We start from the raw sequence: 22,231 nt of genomic DNA, 5'->3' as shown, positions 1-22,231 counted from the left end.
CAGGGTCTCGCACCCCCTCGTGTCGTGGGCTGCCAGGCTCCCGCACCCCCTCGTGTAGTGGGCTGCCAGGCTCCCGCACCCCCTCGTGTCGTGGGCTGCCAGGCTCCCGCACCCCTTCATGTCGTGGGCTGTCAGGCTCCCGCACCCCCTTGTGTCATGGGCTGTCGGGGCTCCCGCACCCCTCGTGTCGTGGGCTGTCGGGCTCCCGCACCCCCTCGTGTCGTGGGCTGTCAGGCTCCCGCACCCCCTCGTGTCATGGGCTGCCAGGCTCCCGCACCCCCTCGTGTCGTGGGCTGTCAGGCTCCCGCACCCCCTCGTGTCGTGGGCTGCCAGGCTCCCGCATCCCCTCGTGTCATGGGCTGTCAGGCTCCCGCACCCCCTCGTGTCGTGGGCTGCCAGGCTCCCGCATCCCCTCGTGTCGAGGGCTGTCAGGCTCCCGCACCCCCTCGTGTCGTGGGCTGCCAGGCTCCCGCACCCCCTCGTGTCATGGGCTGCCAGGCTCCCGCACCCCATCGTGTCGTGGGCTGTCAGGCTCCCGCACCCCCTCGTGTCGTGGGCTGTCAGGCTCCCGCACCCCCTCGTGTCGTGGGCTGTCAGGCTCCCGCACCCCCTCGTGTCGTGGGCTGCCAGGCTCCCGCATCCCCTCGTGTCATGGGCTGTCAGGCTCCCGCACCCCCTCGTGTCGTGGGCTGCCAGGCTCCCGCATCCCCTCGTGTCGAGGGCTGTCAGGCTCCCGCACCCCCTCGTGTCGTGGGCTGCCAGGCTCCCGCACCCCCTCGTGTCGTGGGCTGCCAGGCTCCCGCACCCCATCGTGTCGTGGGCTGTCAGGCTCCCGCACCCCCTCGCGTCGAGGGCTGTCAGGCACCCGCCCCCCGTCGTGTCGTGGGCTGTCAGGCTCCCGCACCCCCTCGTGTCGTGGGCTGTCAGGCTCCCGCACCCCCTCGTGTCGTGGGCTGTCAGGCTCCCGCACCCCCTCTTGTCGTGGGCTGCCAGGCTCCCGCACCCCCTCGTGTCAAGGGCTGTCAGGCTCCCGCACCCCCTCATGTCGTCGGCTGCCAGGCTCCCGCACCCCCTCTTGTCGTGGGCTGTCGGGCTCCCGCACCCCCTCGTGCCGTGGGCTGTCGGGCTCCCGCGCCCCCTCCCTCGTGTCGTGGGCTGTCAGGCTCCCGCACCCCCTCATGTCGTCGGCTGTCAGGCTCCCGCACTCTCCCCCTGTCGTTGTCTGTGGAGAAGATTAATACATATTTTCATTTTTCAGGTTTTCTCTTATAAAACAAGATCCCTGAGCTTCTGTCTTTGACCGAAAAAATGGCGTCTGACAAGTCGCTGCTGTCTGCAGAAATGAACACAAACATGGAGGAAGCGCTGTATGAACAGATGCTGATGAAGGTACGAAGATGAATTGGAGAGGCCAGCAATCACCGGGTGAATGTCTCCTCCGTCAGCTGCCGGGGGCGCGGCAGTCTCCAACATTTACCTAATGTGTATTGTTGGCTTTAGACCCCTCACAGTTGTACTATTTTGGTGCAGGAAAAATCAGTTTGCAGAACCATCCTGTTCATGTTACTCACTGATTCTCACTTGTTGCCTCATTTCAGGCCAAACAGGAGATACAGAGCAGAATACCGATCTTACCAGAAAGCAGAGAGATCAGACCCCAGCCGGGTGAGATGGGCGTCCTCTGATTATTATCCAGATTACTTTGTGCATATTATGTGACAGATACCACAGTGGGGCAGTGGGGTCTTATTGACTGCAATGGTCACATGATGCAACCAACGTGGGGGGTCACATAATTTCTTATGCAGTTGATTACATGTAAATGCTGCTTGGCTTTTGCCGATTTTATTGTGTTTTTGTTCACTTTTTGTTTTTATTTCTGTGTTAGGTTTCTGCATTAAAACTCGCACATCCAAAAATACCAAAATCTTTATTAACATCTGCAAGTCGAACCAGGTCCCAGCGGCCCCGGACCTGACGGAGCAGGAGTTAGTCAGCATCCTGGAATCTGATGATCCCTCCGGCTATCGAGTCCCCATGAGCCTTGGAGAGCCCCACGTTGAAGTTGATAATAGTACGTTTTTTTTTAATACAGCGCTTCTTTTTTTAAAGGGATAGTCCAGAGATATCCTTAAAGGGGTTAAAATAGCAAGTATTACAACTTACTAATCCTCAATGGTCAAAGGTGCCATCTCCACAGGTTCTGGTAGGTCCACTTCCAGTCTGCGGAATAAAGTTTGACATCTTGTTGTTGACTTTTGAACTTTTTTGGTTTAGATTTGGGACTTAGAGGGATTGTCCACTACTTGGATTCCCCTTTAAGAACTTATACCACTTATTCATAGCAGCCCTACTAAGGTCAATGGATTGAGTCGGCACCGCAAAGTATCTAAGTCCTGGTGCACTTTGTCCTACAGGTGGAGGCAGCTGCACGGCGTACGACATAGTGATTAATGGCACCGTCTTTGAGAAAATTACGGTAACTGCAATTGCTTATTCCGACATACGAGCTGTCTGCTCTCCTTTGTGTCAGCTCCTTACTTTGTATTTTTTTTATTAGAATAATGAGCTTTTCAGGGAATTTTTTATCACCGTGGCCATGGAGGGACTAGAGAACAAGTACGAAATGGAGCTGTCAAGAGGTAACGACCGCATCACTGATATTTTCCTTGATTTTTCCATCGACCACACAAGGACTTGTTCTTTCGTGGAGCAAGTTTACCATATAATATATTGAACATTTTTATGTACCAACCTGTTGTATGGCACCGTATCAAATGCCTTTGAAAAGTCCAGATAGACAACATCCACTAAGTTTCCCTGGTCCAACCTGAACTTACCTCCCCATAGAATCTTTTCAGATTAGTTTGCAGGACAGATCCCTCATAATCATATGTTTAGGTTATTCTTATTGAGGTGCTCCAGGTTAGTATCTCTTAGAAAACCCTCAAAGTTGTTGCCCACAGTACAAGTTAAACTTACCAACCTATAAATTCCAGGCTCAGATGTTATCCCCTTCTTGAATATTGGTACCACATTTGCTATGTGGGTGTAACCCTGGTGGATATGGACCCACTGCCCCACGGGAGGGTTGTGACTAGGTGTCTACTGGGTCTCCACTAGAACCTCTGGTGGTGAGGATAGACTGGGCCGCCGGTAGACACCAGGTACCACTTCAGTGCAGTTCCCGGGACTGCAGCAGCATTCCGGAGGTACCAGGGTACCAGACTCAGGAGAGCGAAGACAAGGACTAGGTCAGACAGTCTGAGATCAGGGCAGGAAGCACAGGTTCAGGATAGAGAAAAATGGCAAGGGGGACAGGGGTTTTTGATACCAGAAAACTCCTTTAACGCTTGCAACCTCTGTTGCTTGACTGCTACTCAAATAGTCAAATCAGTCAGTAAGAATTTAGGGAACTTCCATGGCGATATTTTGCATCAGTATTTGTTAGCAGACGCCAGGAGTGGATCCAAAACAGAAGAGGTGAAAGTGTTTCAGTTACTATTTTTCACTGTGTTTGTTCCCCTCTGGTTTTCAGCTTACAAATACTGATGTAAATTAGTGCCCAAAATACTCACTGTGTGAATGAGGCGAGGAAGCTGCTTGTAGTACTGTAATAGAAGTCCTTATTCTGAAGATGAGTTCTGTAATTCTTGTCTTCTCTGCTCCATCAAACTCCCCAGAGCAGGGGCAACCCCTGGAGCAAAATTTCTGGCGGCAGATGTCCAGACGTATGACTCAGTGATGTGTGATGGACCCCGACTCCCAAACAAAATGAATCAGACACATACAAAATAAATACACAAATCATTGCAATTAGGTGTCAAACGTTCTCAACTTTATTTAAATTTACATGACACCGAAAATGGCACAACCCTCGACTCACGAAGAGTCACCCTCCAGCGCTCAGGAGAGGAAAACCCCCTGTGGAGGAAACCTCTAGGGAACCATGGCTGGAGGGCTGCCCTTCCCTTGGGCTTAGAGAGTTAGTGCCGATATATGACGGAGTTTTAGAATTTCTACATATTTACAGAGAACGACATAACAAATATAGACTATTAATGTGATAAACTGGATGTGGGAGAGATCTGGCTGCGATATCTGTCACCACATTTATTGCTGGAACGAATTTAGTTGATCTGATTTCCCAGGTGGATCTACCACTTCTCCCTTACAGATCCAGCTCCGTCTCTCAAGATGTTGGGTACTTGATTACAGGGGTTGCTCATTATGGATAACCCCTAATAGGATGCGTATCCCCTCCCCCTCCCAATTTATCACCCATTAAAGTCAACGATCCATCCATGAACTCCCAAAGAAGACCAGCTCTTTGTACATAGTAACAGAAGGGGATCCTGTTTTGGGGACCCCCCCTCTGTTACCTTCCCTTCCCCCCGGGGTGTCTAAGAAGACAACCCCTTTCCCTGCTAGAACCTCCAAATTACACCAACATTGGCACATTACGTGGGGTGGTCAAGCTCAAGGTCCTCAGGCGCATCATCAGTAATGGCGCTGATCATGGCAGCGCGGCATTCTTTTATGGAATCTTCTTTATGACACTTGTTTATGCCCTCACAATAGTTGTCATGGTTACTACAAGGGCTATTACTGATGCAGGGTCCAAGTATTAACCCTTTCATCATTGGTAATTCACTTTCATTATGGAGGCAAATAACTGCACTTGTTACCAAGCAGGAGTCTTATCATTACGGCTTCCCTTAGGCACCATAAGAAATAAAGATTATAGAACATACGTACAAGTGTTTCAGGAGTGTTTTGCACTTTTTAGATCCATAGATTGGGCTTATAAATAGCACTTTACAAAGCGGAAAATTAAGAGGAAATTACTTGTAAAATAATATTATAGGGAATTGCATTTCAAGCATTTTCCTAATGTGCATTCTGCATACTTGCATAGTTACATAGGTTGAAAAAGTTTTAACTTTAATGTCCTTGGTCTATCTCCAAAGTTATACATTTTCTATTACTAGATTATTTATAACCCACAATGTCATGTTTTGTTAAAAAAGTATCCAGCCCTTCTATAAATGCTGTTATGCTATCTGCCATTACTATATCTTGTGGTTGGCATTCCACAGTCTGACTGCTCTAACTGTAAAGAATCCTTTCCTATTAAGTTGCCAGAATTTCTTCACCTCCGCTTCTTATGAATGTTCCTGGTGCTTTGTAAGGTCCTGGAAAGTGATAAGTCATGTGCCAGTACTATGCATTGACCACATATGTATTTATACATATAAATGTATATTTATGAAGGAGATGATAATTACCCTTCATAGAGGTGTTACGATCATTCATAAATTGCTTTCATAGGTTTGATCTCCAGGATTAGGAGAGATTTGGGGTGTAAACGTAATAAACAATGAGTAAAACATCAAAGCAAACGAAAAAGGGTTTGTGACCCAAACTGGTAGGTGAGACCGGCTAGCCCCATATTATATCACAACCAGGTTTCGCCTGAGGAGGGCAGCACTAATGAGTCCTCAGGAGCGCATAACCCTGAAATATGCAGCCATTCTACACTACCCATTATAAAAGGGTTTAATATGCTACTTACTACCATGTTTTAATTAAGATACAAGGCATACTTGTAAGGAGAGATGAAAAAGGTGATGGGGGACAACATATACATATACTGAGGAACTCTATACACTAGTGGCCAAAATTGAGGCAACACCCCCAAGATTTATGAATTTTTAGCATTTTGCCAATACAAATACTAATTTCATGAATGTTTTTGATTTCACAGTAAAGTTTTTAAGTAGAAATAAAATCTCATATAGAAACACAATATTAGCTGGAAATTTGTTCATTTGTCAACAAATTGGACACTATTGTCACTCAGATGACTGTGGGAGAAAAGCCATTGATTTGTCCTATTTTCATATCTAACACTAAATGTTAATACTCAGTTGGATAGCCCTCGGCCTTGATGACTGCCTGGCATCTACTTGGCATGCTATCTACCAGTTTGTGTAAATCAGATGGTATGATGATATGAAGCCATGATTTGATGATGGCTGCAGTGAGTTCCTGCTTGTGTGAAGCCCGCTGTTTTGACACCGCTCTTTTGAGCCGAGCCCAGAGATTCTCAATAGGATTGAGATCTGGGCTGTTTCCTGGCCAATTCAATAGCTGGACATTTTTGTCCTTGAACCAAGAGAGACATTTTTTAGCTGTATGGCATGGGGCTCCATCTTAAAATAAACGGTGTCCCTTCACCAAATACATCACGTGCCGAAGGAATGAGTTTAGGCTGAAGGACGTCCTTGATGTACTTTTCAGCATTAACTGTTCCTTCAATTACCTGCAGCCGACCACCTGCATCTCTGGACACGCAGCCCCCTACCATAACACTCAGAGGAGGCTTCATGGTGGGTATTGTACCCTCTGACAACCAGTCCTCTCCAGGTCGTCGTCGAACGTAGCGGACACCGTCGCTGCCAAAGATGGATATGCGTGTCTCATCGCTCCATATAACATTTCTTCATTGTTCAATGGTCCATTTACAATGTTCTTTGGTCCCTGCAGACGTTTCTGACGCTGTGAGGCATTCAAAAATGGCTTTTTACCTGGTATTCTGGCTCTTAACCCCGCATTTACCAGTCATCGTCGAACCGTCCGATCAGACACTGTCACTCCGGTGTTGACAAGCTCCTTGTTGATGTTAACAGCCGTTTATTTCCTGTTATTTAGGGCGATTCTAACAATTCTTCTATCAGTCTGAGGAGTTGTAGCCTTCTTCCTTTCTCTACCTGGTTTATTCTTTATCGAACCAGTCTCTTGAAACCGCTTACACACTTTGAGAACGGAAACATGTAATTGCTTACCTTCTGATGACAAACTGGCTTTAAAATATAAAAACCGCATTTTAATCGCACAATATCTGTCTTACAACCCACACCCAGGTCACTATAAACCAACATAGAATACATATCGCAGAAGAGGGCGTGTGTACAAGTAAGTAGGTCAGTGAAAACCTCCATTAAATATTGGTGATGGTGAAAAACTGAAGGTGTTGCCTCAATTTTGGCCACTAGTGTATAACACAAAATATAAACAAAAAAGAAAGGGAAGAACATTTCTGCACAAAAAGCGTGTCGCTCAGCAGGAAAATCCCCTTGAAATTGCGTTTTTTGAGATTTTTTTTCCCGTTCTTTAGAAACGCTGCAAAAATACTGAAAGAATAGACATGGAACTGCTTCAAATCTGCAAGGATTCACTTTTCCTGCTTTTCCTGGTACTATCAAACATAGCATTTTTGGGAACTTGGAGCTTTATATTACAAATATGTCCGTCCCTCCAGTTGAAAGAAATTAACATTTTCCTGGAGGGAAGTTTATATTTTACATTATGTCAGTTTTTGTCTATCGATGATAAAGTGCAGTTTGCTGCAATTTTTATTGTGACATATACCCAAATCATTCTCGAAAATATTTCACATTCAACGCGCGTCGGGCGGGCCTGCGTGCTCTCACATGCCAGGCCTGAGTTTCAGTTCCAGTCCGACCCTGTTAATCATCTATGGTTTCCCTTCAGAGTGGAAAATGCTGAAAAATCGGAAGTTCCTGGGATCCATTTTTGAACAGAATATCAGAACCAAATCAAAACCGATGATTCAGGAAATGGACATAATGGGGTAAGTCCCAACTCTAAGGTACAAGTCTATGGCATACAGTCTGTAAAAGACGACAGAGTAGGCTGCTGTTGAGCATCGGCGGCTTCTTCTCTGATGTTCCTTGCTCATCCATGCAGTACATGGTCGGCCATTCAATTGATTGGATGTCTTATAATACCACATTTCCCCTAGGGACACAAAGTATGACGAGCGCCACTCCTCCTGGTGATAGGTTATACCCAACAGATGGGGCAGCGCCACTCCTCGTGGTGATGGGGTACACCCAACAGATGGGGGAGCGCCACTCCTCCTAGTGATAGGTTATACCCAACAGATGGGGCAGTGCCACTACTCGTGGTGATGGGTTACACCCAACAGATAGGGGAGCTCCACTCCTCGTGGTGATGGGTTACACCCAACAGATGGGGGAGTGCCACTACTCGTGGTGATGGGTTTTACCCAACATATGGGGGAGCGCCACTCCTTGAGGTGATAGGTTATACCCAACAGATGGGGGAGCGCCACTCCTCATGGTGATGGGTTATACCCAACAGATGGGGGAGCGCCACTCCTCGTGGTGATGGGTTATACCCAACAGATGGGGGAGCGCCACTCCTCGTGGTGATGGGTTATACCCAACAGATGGAGGAAGTTGCAGAATGGCTTGTTATGGTGCAAGAACAATGTGGACATTGTTTTTTTTTTTGTTTTAACTATTATGCCTTTATGGTCTTTATTTTTTTCCTACAGACCCTCCCAGCTAACTCCAAGCAAGTCCCTCATCTCAGAAGTTGAAAGGTTTGGGTTACTTTGAGGTTTAATGCATGCATTTACTTTTTTTAGAATCCCATCTTACAAAAGATATAGTATATCCAACTTCTTGGACTCCAAGAATAAGGGGGCTGCAGCCTGGAAGTAACCCCGCTGCCCTTTTTAAAGAATATGCTGGTGTGGGTCAGCTACCCGGATTTTCACTGTGCAGGAGAACTGCAGCTAAGCCCATTCACTTTGCTGGATCTATGCTGTCGTTCCGCTGCACAGTGGAGGCCATGATGCCAATGTGCAGGGAATGACTGTGAAAGGGGCTGTTCCTCTTTACCAGTATCAGTGCCCCTTTATTATATTAGAGATCGACCCCAACAGATCATAAATTGATGGTGTACCCTTGCAGTATACTGCTTCCTTCCTTTTTTTATCAGTTCACCCGTGAAACCAGATTACATGATTGTGGCGGAACCTCCTGTAGGACACCCAAGTTTTCTGGTGGCTGAAATCTCTTTACCTAAAGTGGTGAGACCCTCAGATGTGGTTTAGGATTGTGACCTTTTTGTATTTCATGTGATTTCCAATAGTCTTCCTTTATTAAAAGTCTATGCCAACCTCGTGCTACCGGTCCTCCTCTGCCAACTTTTATCATCACAGCTTTGATGTGTCCACAGTAGCCAATTGCTGGCAGCTGTGACACATTTGCTGGATGATGATGATATAATTTTTTTTTCATACCATGGTGGGTTGTTTGCAAGCTGTTGGAATGGGAAAGAAGATCTCTGTAAACGACTCTGTCAGCAGAGAACGACTGTTCAAACCAAGCACAGACGCCCAGTGCTTCACGGCGGGACCAGTCATTTATATAAGCCTCCCCCCTGCTTGTTTCCCCTCCATCTCCACCATCACCTCTTCTTTGACAGTTCTGGCTTCATAGATCCAGAGAGGAGATAGAGGGAAAACAAGCTGGTGGGAAGATGTATATATTATTATTATTATTTAATTATATAGTGCCATTGATTCCATGGTGCTGGTGCATATAAATGATGTTATAATGATGATAGAAATGATGAAAGAGGCTTGTTGCAATAGTGTAGAACACACCGCTCTTTATTTTTTCTATATTAATGCGACATTTGGAGGAATCGCACAGAAAATGCTTTAAATGTATTTATTTTTTAATTTGATTTTTCTCATGTCCATGATTCACATTGCGTTAAATGAGGCATAATGAAGATTAAGAATGTTTCAGCTAATGTAGCCTTCATCAGACAGGATAATGTAGCTTGAGGGGACCCACTTGGTTAAATATAGGGGTCAGTTCTGGTCTTCCCAAAAAGCAGATGAAGTAGTCACCACACAGGAATCTGGTGATTACGGAGTTTGCTTTTGGGGACCCCAGATTTCTTCATATAACCGAGTGGGCCTTCTGCCTAATGAAGGCTACATTATCTGAAATTCTGGTACCATTCATTATGCCTCACTTAAAGGGGTTGCCTGGCACTTTAATATTGATGACCTATCCTAAGGATATTCCATTAGTATTAAAGTGGTGGACAACCCCTTTTAATGCAGTGTGAATCCTAAAAAATATTTGAAGCCTTTTCTGTGAGCAGTTCCTCCACGTGTCAGATTTAATGTATGAGACGTGTGGAGCTACGCAGTAACTTCTAGTTGGCCACGTATCAAGATAAAAGTTTAGATTTTTGTGCACTTGTTGGTTACAACTTTCTTTCCCGTACAGAAGCATTCAGCGACATAAGCGTTGTTACCACGCTGGTCTTCTCTTTACAGTCTTCTGCTAGATCTCTTGTGTTGGACTTGGGTGAAGACAGAATAGTCAGACGTCCCGATTTGTATCATCTAGACGTCTTCATTCCTTACAATATCATCCAAGAACAAAGTGGAGCTCAGTTCAGCAAGGACAGTAAGGTGAGACAATTAAGCAAAGCTGGACATGTCTTATAGCCCATTCTGAAATCACCTTCTTAAAGAGGTTCTCTGAGAAAATGTATAAAATAAAATTGTAAAAAATGTATACATTTATTTAGCAAAAATAAATTCTTTTAATTAGGGGATAATTCTATGTGAATACTTTTATGCCCAAAAATGGCAAAAGTATTCTTGGAGTGATACCTTTATTGGCTAACCAGAAAAAAAAAATATATGCAAGCTTTAAGAGCACAGAGGCTCCTTCTTCAGGCAATATTACAAATGAATTCTTAACATTTGTAATCCTGCCTGAAGAAGGAGCCTGTGTGCTCTGTAAGTTTGCATATATATATTTTTTTTCTGGTTAGCCAATAAAGGTATCACTCCGAGAATACTTTTGCCATTTTTGGGCATAAAATTATTTCCATCAAATTTTCTGGCTAACACGGTACCACAATATAAATTTGTATTGTACATCACAATTAGGGGATAATAATTGCATATGGACATAATGGCCAACGATGTCAGCAGCCATCCATCCTAGATGGGTGAAGGTAAACTAATTGAGACGGACATCTCTGACCTACCTGTCGGAATCAAGAACGTGCATCTATGTCATTGATTGACTGACTGATCACGTCCATGAGTCAACATGCTGTAAACCTGTCATGATGAGTGAGCAGATAGGATGCTGCCCCTCATCCTGACAGGAACTTATCTATCACAACATATAGTTGCCCAGAGACATCTGAATGCATCGGCTTTCCTTTATGCCATTCATCAAACATGTCGTATATTTTGTGTATAGCGAGTCACAAGCCTCGCACTGCTCTGCGTCTTATCATTTGGTTCTATGAGCTGCAGTAAAACGTGACGTATATTCCAGGTGCTGACGATCACAATGCCGGTCCAGCCAGCATAGCGGTGGGCTCAGAAGATCAGCTTTGGAAAACGTTCCTCTTATATAGATCCAGTGGATCCTACTTACATTCGCTGCTGTTTACATTGTATGGTTACAATTCTATTTACACTTCAATATGACTCCAGAATAAATTTTTGTCTTTCTTATACTTGCCGTATATTTTTCCCAAGGAAGGGGTTTAGGTATTGTGCTTTTTTTTTTTTTATTTCTACTGTAATATTTCATAATATCTGTGAATAAGTCTTGAAAATAATTTGCATTGAAAAGGTTGAGATCCTCTGAATCTACAGGGATTTTTAGGAATTAAAAATCTACAGCAGTAAATCTGCAGCAGAATTTACATTTTGCACCATGTCTGGATTTAGTAGCAGCTGCCCCTTTAAATGGAATATGTCAGCAGGTTTTTGCTATCCCATTTGAGAGCAGCATAATCCGAGGCCCTGATTCCAATGATGTATCACTTACTGGGCTGCTTGGTGTTATTTTGATAAAATTGCAGGTTTTTTTTTCTCATGCAGATCTCTGAATGCTGAGCTCTGTATAATAACCCCACCCACACCACTGATTGGCCGCTTTCTGTCTACACTGTATTTAAACTGCCAATCAGTGGTGGGGGGCGTGGTTGGACTACCTGGCAGCAGGTTTACTAGTCCTCTAGTGATAATCTTCTGCTAATAAAAGACCTGTAAGGGGTCTTTGTCTCTACATCATGCTGCTCTCAACAACAACCAATATATAGTACATCCGACAAGGGGTCAATGTGTTAAAAAAGACCTTTATTATAATAATTTGGGTACATGGCGGCAAAGAAAAGAGCACACACACATATATATAGTAATACCATATAATAGTGAGGAGGTATAATGTAAATATTTGAATTGCAGAGACACCAGGGCTAAATAGTAGTAGCTCCAATTGTGCTAATGCATACTGATAGTATATCCTAGGTCACATAGTAAAAGGATATAATCCTAAATAATAAAAGCCAATATAGGCATTCCCAAGATAATGACCTTTTGGTATATACATATCAAGGGATGTATTATATCCAAGTAGGTTAATTCCTAAGTAACAATAATGTTGTATTGGATTCATTCATACCTGGTATATATTGTCTGCACGTCTTGCAATAGCTCTGGGCTCGGTGGTCCTACTCCTAGTGTGGCGCTCACCCCATCATGCTGCTCTCAGAATAGCCAAGAAAAACCTGCTGACAGATTCCCTTTACAAATAGCTGAAATGGCTCCTAGATACCAGAGAAGGAAAACGTTATTAAAACGGTTTTGTTTCCTAAATAGGAAAGCAAATTAAACACCACTGGATAATGTGGTGTGTGAAACCGTCCATTGGATTGCTGTTTCGGGTGGGCTCAGAAGCAGAGCCCCCATCCTACACAGCTGACATCTTGCTGTAACAGCAGCGGCCAGAGCGGAGCGTCAATCACTGCTGTTTAACCATTTATATGCCGTCAATCACTGATGGCAAAAGTTAAATAGCGCAATCGCCGGTACGCTATGCAATGTTACTAGAATTTTTTTTTGTTACTTTTCCATTTCCTTGAATTACTTGTTGTGATTTGCGGATCCATTGACTGGCCACGTGGAAGGGCTGCAGCCGATCATTCATGTCCGTAGCAGATACACATTTACATGTGTAAATAGGCCCTTATAGAAATCAATCAATAGAACGTATACCTGGATATCCAGGTTTATCCTTTGCATACATTTAAAGAGGTATAAGTCATGGCATATTACTAGGATGTCATTCTTGGGGGTCTGACAGCCTAATTTAGAAAGAAGTGGATGCATTATTTTTTTCACATTCCCAATTTAACAATTTGAGTACAGTTGGATCTATTGTTTTTTTTGTTTTTTGCACTATGGGTGGGTGGTTGGGAGCACAGCTGTGCAGGAAAAAAAAAGCTTACAGGTTCTCAATTCCTTCATTCTTGGGATCGGTGGCGGAACCACAGGTCGGACCATCGCCAATCAAGATATTATATCCCTTCACACTCATCATTGCTCCCAATTAACAATTTGAGTACGTGCATTTTTTTAGGGTATTTTTGCGCAATGGGTGGGAGCACAGCTGTGCAGGAAAAAAAGCTGATAGGTTCCCCATTCCTTCTTTCTCAGAATCAGTGGATGGAACATCGCCAATCACAATATTATATCCTTCACACTAATCCTTGCTCCCAATTATCAATTTGAGTACGGTTATACCTATTGTTTTTTTAGGTTTTTTTTTTGCACTGTGGGTGGTTGGGAGCACAGCTGTGCAGGAAAAAAAAAAGCTGATAGGTTCCCCATTCCTTCATTCTCAGGATCAGTGGTGGAACCAGAGGTTGGATCATCTCCAATCAAAATATTATATTATTCACACTAATCATTGCTCCTAGTTAACAATTTGAGTACGGTTGAACCCATTGTGTTTTTTTAGGGTTTTTGTTTTTTTTGCACTATGGGTGCAAGTTATCGTAATATGTGTCACCGTAAAAAAAAAAAACTAATAGTGTCTCCTGATTGTTCAGACACAAATATATCTGTTGAAAATAGTCTGGTATACACCAGTAAATTATAACTGTGGTTTTGCTGTTCCACGGTAAAAAATCTCTATTATCCTGCTTTTGGCATTTTTTGCCGCAAAGAAAAACAGTAGTAGTGTCTCCTGATTGTTCAGACACAAATATATCTGTTGAAAATAGTCTGGTGTAGGCCCGAGAAATACAAGTGTGGTTTTGCAGTTCCACGGGTCAAATCTCTGTATTATCCTGCTTTTTTGCATTTTTTGCTGTAAAGAAAAACAGTACTGTCTCCTGATTGTTCAGACACAAATATATCTATTTAAAAATTTCTGGTATACCCCAGTAAACAATAACTGTGGTTTTGCCATTCCACGGTAAAAAATCTCTATTATTCACCTTTTGGTATTTTTTCCGTAAAGAAAAACAGTAATAGTTTCTCCCTGATTGTTCAGATTGTTTAAAAGAGTCGGGTGTAGGCCAGAGAAATAGAACTGTGGTTTTCCTCTTCCACGGTTCTAATCTACTTTATTACCCTTTTTCCATTGATGGTGCGAGTGTAAGCTATTTTACTTACTTTACAATGGGCAAGGCGCGTGGCAAGGGACATGGAAGTGGACGTTCTGGTGATGGTGCATGCAGAGGACGGGGCCGTGGCCAAGGTGAAAATGTGCCACAACCAACAGCCATATCTTCTCGCTCCCACTTCTTGACCGAATTACTAGGGAAGCACAGAACAACACCAGATCAGTGTGAACAGGTTATTAATTGGATAGCAGATAATACTTCCAGTTACCTGGGCACCACCACCTCCGGTCTGTCTTCCACACGGTCAACTCTTAGTAGCCATGAGTCTCGACCGCATACTCCTCCTCACCCTGATGCTCCTCCCTCCCACCATGCCGAGTGTCGTCAGACAGCAACTGATCCCACACTTGGACACTCTGAAGAGCTGTTCACTGGTCCATTTCCAGATTTGTGCCCCTCGCCTGCTCCGCTTGAAGTGGTGGAAGAGGAGATCCCATGTAGAGATGCCCAAATATTTGAACAGCCACGGCCAGAGGAAGTCAACGCTGGCAATTTGTCACAAGAGGTTGACGATGACGAGACACAATTGCCAGGAAGTGAGGAGGAGGATCGTGGTGCGCAAGTGGAAGAGGAGGAGGTGGTGGATGATCTAGTAACTGACCCAATGTGGCAGGAGGACATGCAGAGCGAGGCCAGCAGCAGACAGGGTGAGGGAGGCAGAGTACCCCAACAGGCAGAAAAAAGCAGTGTGGTGGCCGCACACAGAAGGCCGGCAACAGTTCCCCGTAACACCAACACGAGGGACGTTGCCAGTACAACCTGTAGGTCTTCCAGAGTCTGGAATTTTTTTAAAGACTCTGCTGATATCCCCAAAAAGGCCATTTGTACCACCTGCCATGCCAGCATCAGCAGGGGTGACAAAACTACCAGCCTGACCACCACCAGCATGATCAAGCACATGGCAGCAAAGCACCCGACTTTGTGGGGCGAACCCCAGGGTCCATGACCAGTGTCAGCGGGTGTCACCTGTTGTGTGTGCATGGCAATCCCCTGTCCATACTGCATGCAAAGATGCCCCCTCCTCTCAGTCTTTATGGCAGTCTCTCAAGAGTGCAAAGCAGTCATCAAAGCAAAAGGTGGCTACTTTGAAGAACCTAGAATATATGACATATTTTCAGTTGTTTCACACTTTTTTGTTAAGTATATAATTCCACATGTGTTAATTCATAGTTTTGATGCCTTCAGTGTGAATGTACAATTTTCATAGTCATGAAAATACAGAAAAATCTTTAAATGAGAAGGTGTGTCCAAACTTTTGGTCTGTACTGTATGTACCATCTTGACAAACTTTGAGGAGTCCACCAAGATGGTGAGTGGCGATGACGCCATCATTAGCGTCAGCATTCCACTTGTCTTTCTTTTGCAATGCTCTCTGCAGAGAATTAAAGAGGAGGCATTGCAGCCAGAGTATGATGAAATGGATCAAGAAGCCGTAGCGGTCGATTACACACAGCCCAGCCTCATCTCATCCCAACGTGCATTGGGGGACAATGAGGGAGAGGAGGAGGAGGAAGAACAGGAGCTTGTATCATGCGCTGTAGATGGTAGTACCTGTACAACTGTCATACTGTCAGTTCAGCGTGGGTGGCCTGAGGACAGGGGGGGGGGAGGAGGAGGAGGAGGAGAGCATGGTCAGTCGTCATCTTGGTGAGGACACGGAAGTCTTGCCCGTTACCAGTCTGGCACGCATGGCTGACTTTATGTTACTCTGCCTTAACCGTGACCCTCGCGTTGTCAAAATGTTGGGTGACAGTCATTATTGGTTGGTGACACTTTTAGACCCCCGCTACAAGGAGAACTTTCACTCTCTTATTCCTGAGGTGGAGAGGTCTACGAAAATGGGGCAGTACCAGAAGGCCCTTGCTGCAGAACTGTTAAAAAAAAATTCCCATCTAAACACGCTAGCGGCAGAGGTCACAGTTCGTTGACCAACCAAGGCGTACAAGCGAGAGAGAGGCAACTCCAATCCAGCAGAGGCAGGGGAACACTGTCAACATTCTGGGACAGTTTTCTGAGACCTGCCCAGCTTACAGGCCCTGAGGCGCGGGGTACTCTCACAAGCAGTGGAAAGTTTCAAAAGATGGTGAGGGAGTACCTTGCCGACCGTACCAGCATCCTCCGTGATTCCTCTGTGCCTTTTAATTATTGGGTATCCAAGCTGGACACTTGGAATGAAATCGCTCTGTACGCCTTGGAGGTCCTGGCCTGCCCCGCCGCTAGCGTGTTATTAGAGCGTGTTTTTAGTGCTGCTGGGGTAATTATAACTGATAAGCGCACTCGCCTGTCAACTGACAATGCTGACAAGCTGACCCTTATCAAAATGAACAGTAGCTGGATTGGGCCAGACTTCTCATCACCACCAAATGACAGCAGAGTAACATAAAGTCAAATCCACTGTGTTATTTCGGAAGGTGTATTCACATGCACCGCTTCACACCCACACATGGGTATACGCTTCCTCATTTCGGCTGTTTTATGTTCTTCTCCTTATCCTCAGCCTCCACCACCACTATACCACTAGGGTGACCGTGGTCCGTGTTGCCATTATTGAAAGTTCCTCCGTCCTTATTTTTGTCAGCTTTTGCTTGGAAGGCATAAGCAAAGACTGTGGGAGACCCACTCCCCAATAATGGGAATAATATTTTTAAAATGCTGTACTGTATGGCTCTTGTAAGGGGCATTAAAAGCGTCTTGTTAAGCTACTGCGACCTCCACCACTTTTCCGAGGAGCATTAAAACCGTCTTGTTAATCTACTGGGACTTCCACATCTCTTCCAAGGGGCATTGAAACCGTCTTGTTAAGCTACTGGGACCTCCACCACTTTTCTGAGGGGCATTAAAAGCGTCTTATTAAGCTACTGGTACGTCCACCACTTTTCCGAGGGGCATTAAAAACGTCTTGTTAAGCTAGTGGGACCTCCACGTCTCTTCCAAGGGGCATTCAAACTGTCTTGTTAAGCTACTGGGACCTCCACGTCTCTTCCAAGGGGCATTCAAACCGTCTTGGTAAGCTACTGCGACCTCCACCACTTTTTCGAGGGGCATTAAAAGCGTCTTATTAAGCTACTGGGACCTCCACCACTTTTCCGAGAAGCATTAAAACCGTCTTGTTAAGCTACTGGGACCTCCACGTCTCTTCCAAGGGGCATTCAAACCGTCTTGTTAAGCTACTGGGACCTCCACGTCTCTTCTGAGAGGCATTAAAAGCGTATTGTTAAGCTACTGGGACCTCCACCACTTTTCCGAGGGGCATTAAAACCGTCTTGTTAAGCTACTGGGACCTCCACCACTTTCCGAGGGGCATTAAAACCGTCTTTTTAAGCTACTGGTACCTCCACGTCTCTTCCAAGGGGCATTCAAACCATCTTGTTAAGCTACTGGGACCTGCACCACTTTTCCAAGGGGCATTCAAACCATCTTGTTAAGCTACTGCGACCTCCACCACTTTTTCGAAGGGCAGTAAAAGCGTCTTTTTAAGCTACTTGGACCTCCACCACTTTTCCGAGAAGCATTAAAACCGTCTTGTTAAGCTACTGGGACCTCCACTTCTCTTCCAAGGGGCATTCAAACCATCTTGTTAAGCTACTGGGACCTCCACGTCTCTTCTGAGAGGCATTAAAAGCATCTTGTTAAGCTACTGTGACCTCCACAACTTTTCCAAGGGGCATTAAAACTGTCTTGTTAAGCTACTGGGACCTCCACGTCTCTTCCAAGGGGCATTCAAACCGTCTTGTTAAGCTACTGGGACCTCCACGTCTCTTCCAAGGGGCATTCAAACCGTCTTGTTAAGCTACTTGGACCTCCACGTCTCTTCCGAGGGGCATTAAAAGCGTCTTGTTAAGCTACTGTGACCTCCACCACTTTTCCGAGGGGCATTAAAACAGTCTTGTTAAGCTACTGGGACCTCCACGTCTCTTCCAAGGGGCATTGAAACCGTCTTGTTAAGCTACAGGGACCTCCACGTCTCTTCCAAGGGGCATTCAAACCGTCTTGTTAAGCTACTGCGACCTCCACCACTTTTCCAAGGGGCATTAAAACCGTCTTGTTAAGCTACTGGGACCTCCACCACTTTTCTGAGGAGCATTAAAACCGTCTTGTTAAGCTACTGGGACCTCCACGTCTCTTCCAAGGGGCATTCAAACCGTCTTGTTAAGCTACTGCGACCTCCACCACTTTTCCAAGGGGCATTAAAACCGTCTTGTTAAGCTACTGGGACCTCCACCACTTTTCTGAGGAGCATTAAAACCGTCTTGTTAAGCTACTGGGACCTCCACGTCTCTTCCAAGGGGCATTCAAACCGTCTTGTTAAGCTACTGCGACCTCCACCACTTTTCCAAGGGGCATTAAAACCGTCTTGTTAAGCTACTGGGACCTCCACCACTTTTCTGAGGAGCATTAAAACCGTCTTGTTAAGCTACTGAGACCTCCACGTCTCTTCTGAGGGGCATTAATAGCGTTTTGTTAAGCTACTGTGACCTCCACCACTTTTCCAAGGGGCATTTAAACCGGCCAGTTAAGCTACTGGGACCTCCACGTCTCTTCCAAGGGGCATTCAAACAGACTTGTTAAGCTACTGGGACCTCCACTACGTTTCTGAGGGGCATTAAAACCATCTTGTTAAGCTACTGGGACCTCCACCACTTTTCTGAGGAGCATTAAAACTGTCATGTTAAGCTGCTGGAACCTCCACGTCTCTTCTGAGGGGCATTAATAGCGTCTTGTTAAGCTACTGTGACCTCCACGTCTCTTCCAAGGGGCATTCAAACCGTCTTGTTAAGCTGCTGGGACCTCCACGTCTCTTCTGAGGGGCATTAATAGCGTCTTGTTAAGCTACTGCGACCTCCACCACTTTTCCAAGGGGCATTAAAACCGTCTTGTTAAGCTACTGGGATCTCCACGTTTCTTCTGAGGGGCATTAAAAGCGTCTTCTTAAGCTACTGTGACCTCCACCACTTTTCCGAGGGGTATTAAAACCGTCTTGTTAAGCTACTGGGACCTCCACCACTTTTCCAAGGGGTATTAAAACCGTCTTGTTAAGCTACTGGGACCTCCACATCTCTTTTGAGGGGCATTAATAGCGTCTTGTTAAACCACTCTGAACTCCACTGCTCTTCCAAGGGGCATTGATATGTTGTTTTTAATTAACTCTAACCTCCACGACTCTTCGAACGGGCATTGCAGTTCCTCTTAATTTTTGGCAGCTTTTTCTTGGAAGGCATAAGCAAATACTATGGGAGACCCACTCCCCAATAATGGGAATAATGTTTGTAATATGCTGTACTGCATGGCTCTTGTAAGGGGCATTGCAAGCTCCTTCGTCCTAATTTTTGGCAGCTTTTGCTTGGAAGGCATAAGCAAAGACTATGGGAGACCCACTCCCCAATAATGGGAATAATGTTTGGAATATGCTGTACTGCATGGCTCTTGTAAGGGGCATTGCAAGTTCCTCCGTCCCAATTTTTGGCAGCTTTTGCTTGGAAGGCATAAGCAATGACTATGGGATACACACTCCCCAATAATGGGAATAATGTTTGTACTATGCTGTACTGTATGGCTCTTGGAAGGGGCATTAAAAGCCCCTCTTCCGAGGGGCATTCAAACCGTCTGGTTAAGCTACTGGGACCTCCACGTCTTTTCCGAGGGGCATTAAAACCATCTTGTTAAGCTACTGTGACCTCCATGTCTCTTCAAAGGGACATTAAAACAGTCTTCTTAAGCCACTCTGAACTCCACAGCTCTTCCTAGGGGCATTGAAATGTTGTTTTTAATTACCTCTAACCTCCACAACTCTTCCAACGGACATTGCATTTCCTCCTAATTTTAGTCAGCTTTTGCTTTTCAATGCAAAGGCGAATACTAAGGGAGACCCACTCCCCAATAGTGGGTAGAAGGTTTTTAGTACGCTGTAATCCACGTCTGTTTCAAGGGGCATTGCAGTTCCTCATAATTTTTGGAAAGCCTTCCATTCACTGTTTAGGCCACCACTGTACAGGAGACCCAGTTGCTATAAATGGAAAAAACTGTTTAGTTAAGGCCCTCTGACCTCCATGTCATTTCCAAGGTACATTGGAGTGCCTCGAAATTTTTGGTAGGCATTGCACTCACTGTATGCCCTATAACTGTGTAGCCAAACCGCTCCTTTTGTTACAGAAACATATCCTACAAGACATATGTGGTTGACTGGCCTGATATTGATGTGAATGGTCCCTGTTCCTCCTGCTCTCCTTTGCCACCACCTCATCCATCATTCATCACCTGAAGCTTTGTTTTAACGGGAGTCATAGAACTGGGATAGTAGCAGGAAAACATCCAGCAATCCTCGGAGGAAGTAGGAAATGCGCCAAAACGCTGACCACCTCAGGCCTTGCCGCTACTACATACATGCGCTTGCATTCCAACAAAACAAAGCAGATGCTAACTTGTATCATCATCATGGTCCTCACCTTGGCACTCTCAACTCCCCTGATGGAGAAGCCAGGGCCCACCGGAGGAGTCTGGTTCTCTGGTGGGCTCGTCCAATGCTGCCCTAAAGCAGGCCAGGCTAAGAAAAGTGTGTGGGTGGATGTTCCAAGGAGAAATAGGGGCGGCTGGGGACCGTTTATGGACACCCGGCTGCCCCCAGGCGGCTGGCGACCGAGTATGGACACCCGGCCGCCCCCTGGCGGTTGGGGACCGAGTGTGGACACCCCGCCGCCGGGCGGCTGGGGACTGAGTATGGATACCAGGCCGCTAACGCTGCCATGACATGGTGGCCAGATTCCGCCTCCACATGCCTAAAAGGCCCAATTTCAAGTGCAAGCAAGCAGTATGGTATTGCAGCCTGGGGGTGGGTGGGTGGTTGGCTGCATATTTGCGCTTGCATTGCAAGGAATGGGGGAGGTACAATTGAACCCTGCCCTGGGACAAGAACTTGCACGGGGATAGTTGCAAGTCTGCATCTTCTGATGCTGCAAGGATGACTTCTGATGGGCACACTTTTAGGCAGTGACCGGGGAGTCAGAGATGCTTCCAGGGGTCTTCCCCATGCTGTCCCCATGTCTTTTCAGCACTGTATGCATGTGTCACACAGCACATGGCCAGATAAGGTTGTAAAATGTTAAAATGACATTTCCCGGTGAATGCATTTGTCACGGTTGAAGCAATACAAAAGTGCAAAAACACATTAAAAATGCTACTTGTGAACATAGCCCAAGGTGTGGAGGAGTATTTTTTTTTTTTGTTGTTATTTATTTTTCCTTATACACAAGTCTTTACCCTGGAAAGGAACTTCCTTAACATATTTCACTGGAAAGCAGTTTCAGTTTAGTTTTTGAACGTTTTATTGTGAGCCCTTAAAAGTGGCTTAATACCTCTGACCACGTTGTTGACAGAAGTGACCTGGGGGTCAGAAATGCTTCCTGGGGCGATCCCCATGCTGTCCCCATGTCATTTGAGCACTGTCACTATCGTTTTGGGCACTTGTTAGGCTTTTAAAAGACAGCCGGGGATGCCGCCGCGAAAATGCTCGGGTCTCCCATAGACTAACATTGGGCTCGTGGCTCAGGTCGAGCAACCGAGTATCATGGCGAGCTCGGCCCGAGCTTTGAGCATCCGAGCATTTTAGTGCTCGCTCTTCACTACTAAATACCCTTCATTATTTATTATTTTTGCACTTTGCGATTTACCCATTTACTTCTAGTTACTTGGGTATTTTGCTTGCCTTTGGTTTTTCTTTGTCTAGTGTCCTTGTGTGAACATGCATTTACATTTTGCATGCACATCAATTTATGTTTCAGTTCAGACTTCTAGGTTTTTTCTTTGTAGTTCAGTGTGCTTTAGTACATATTAGGGTGTGGCCACCCTTTGTCTGAGCTGAAATGTTTATTCT

The sequence above is a fragment of the Phyllobates terribilis genome, unplaced genomic scaffold (genome assembly GCF_046119375.1).
Source record: "Phyllobates terribilis strain yellow unplaced genomic scaffold, ASM4611937v1 Scaffold_623__1_contigs__length_954917, whole genome shotgun sequence".
NCBI lineage: Eukaryota > Metazoa > Chordata > Amphibia > Anura > Dendrobatidae > Phyllobates > Phyllobates terribilis.
The sequence above is the reverse complement of the archived record's forward strand: the minus strand, read 5'-3'. Positions refer to the sequence as shown.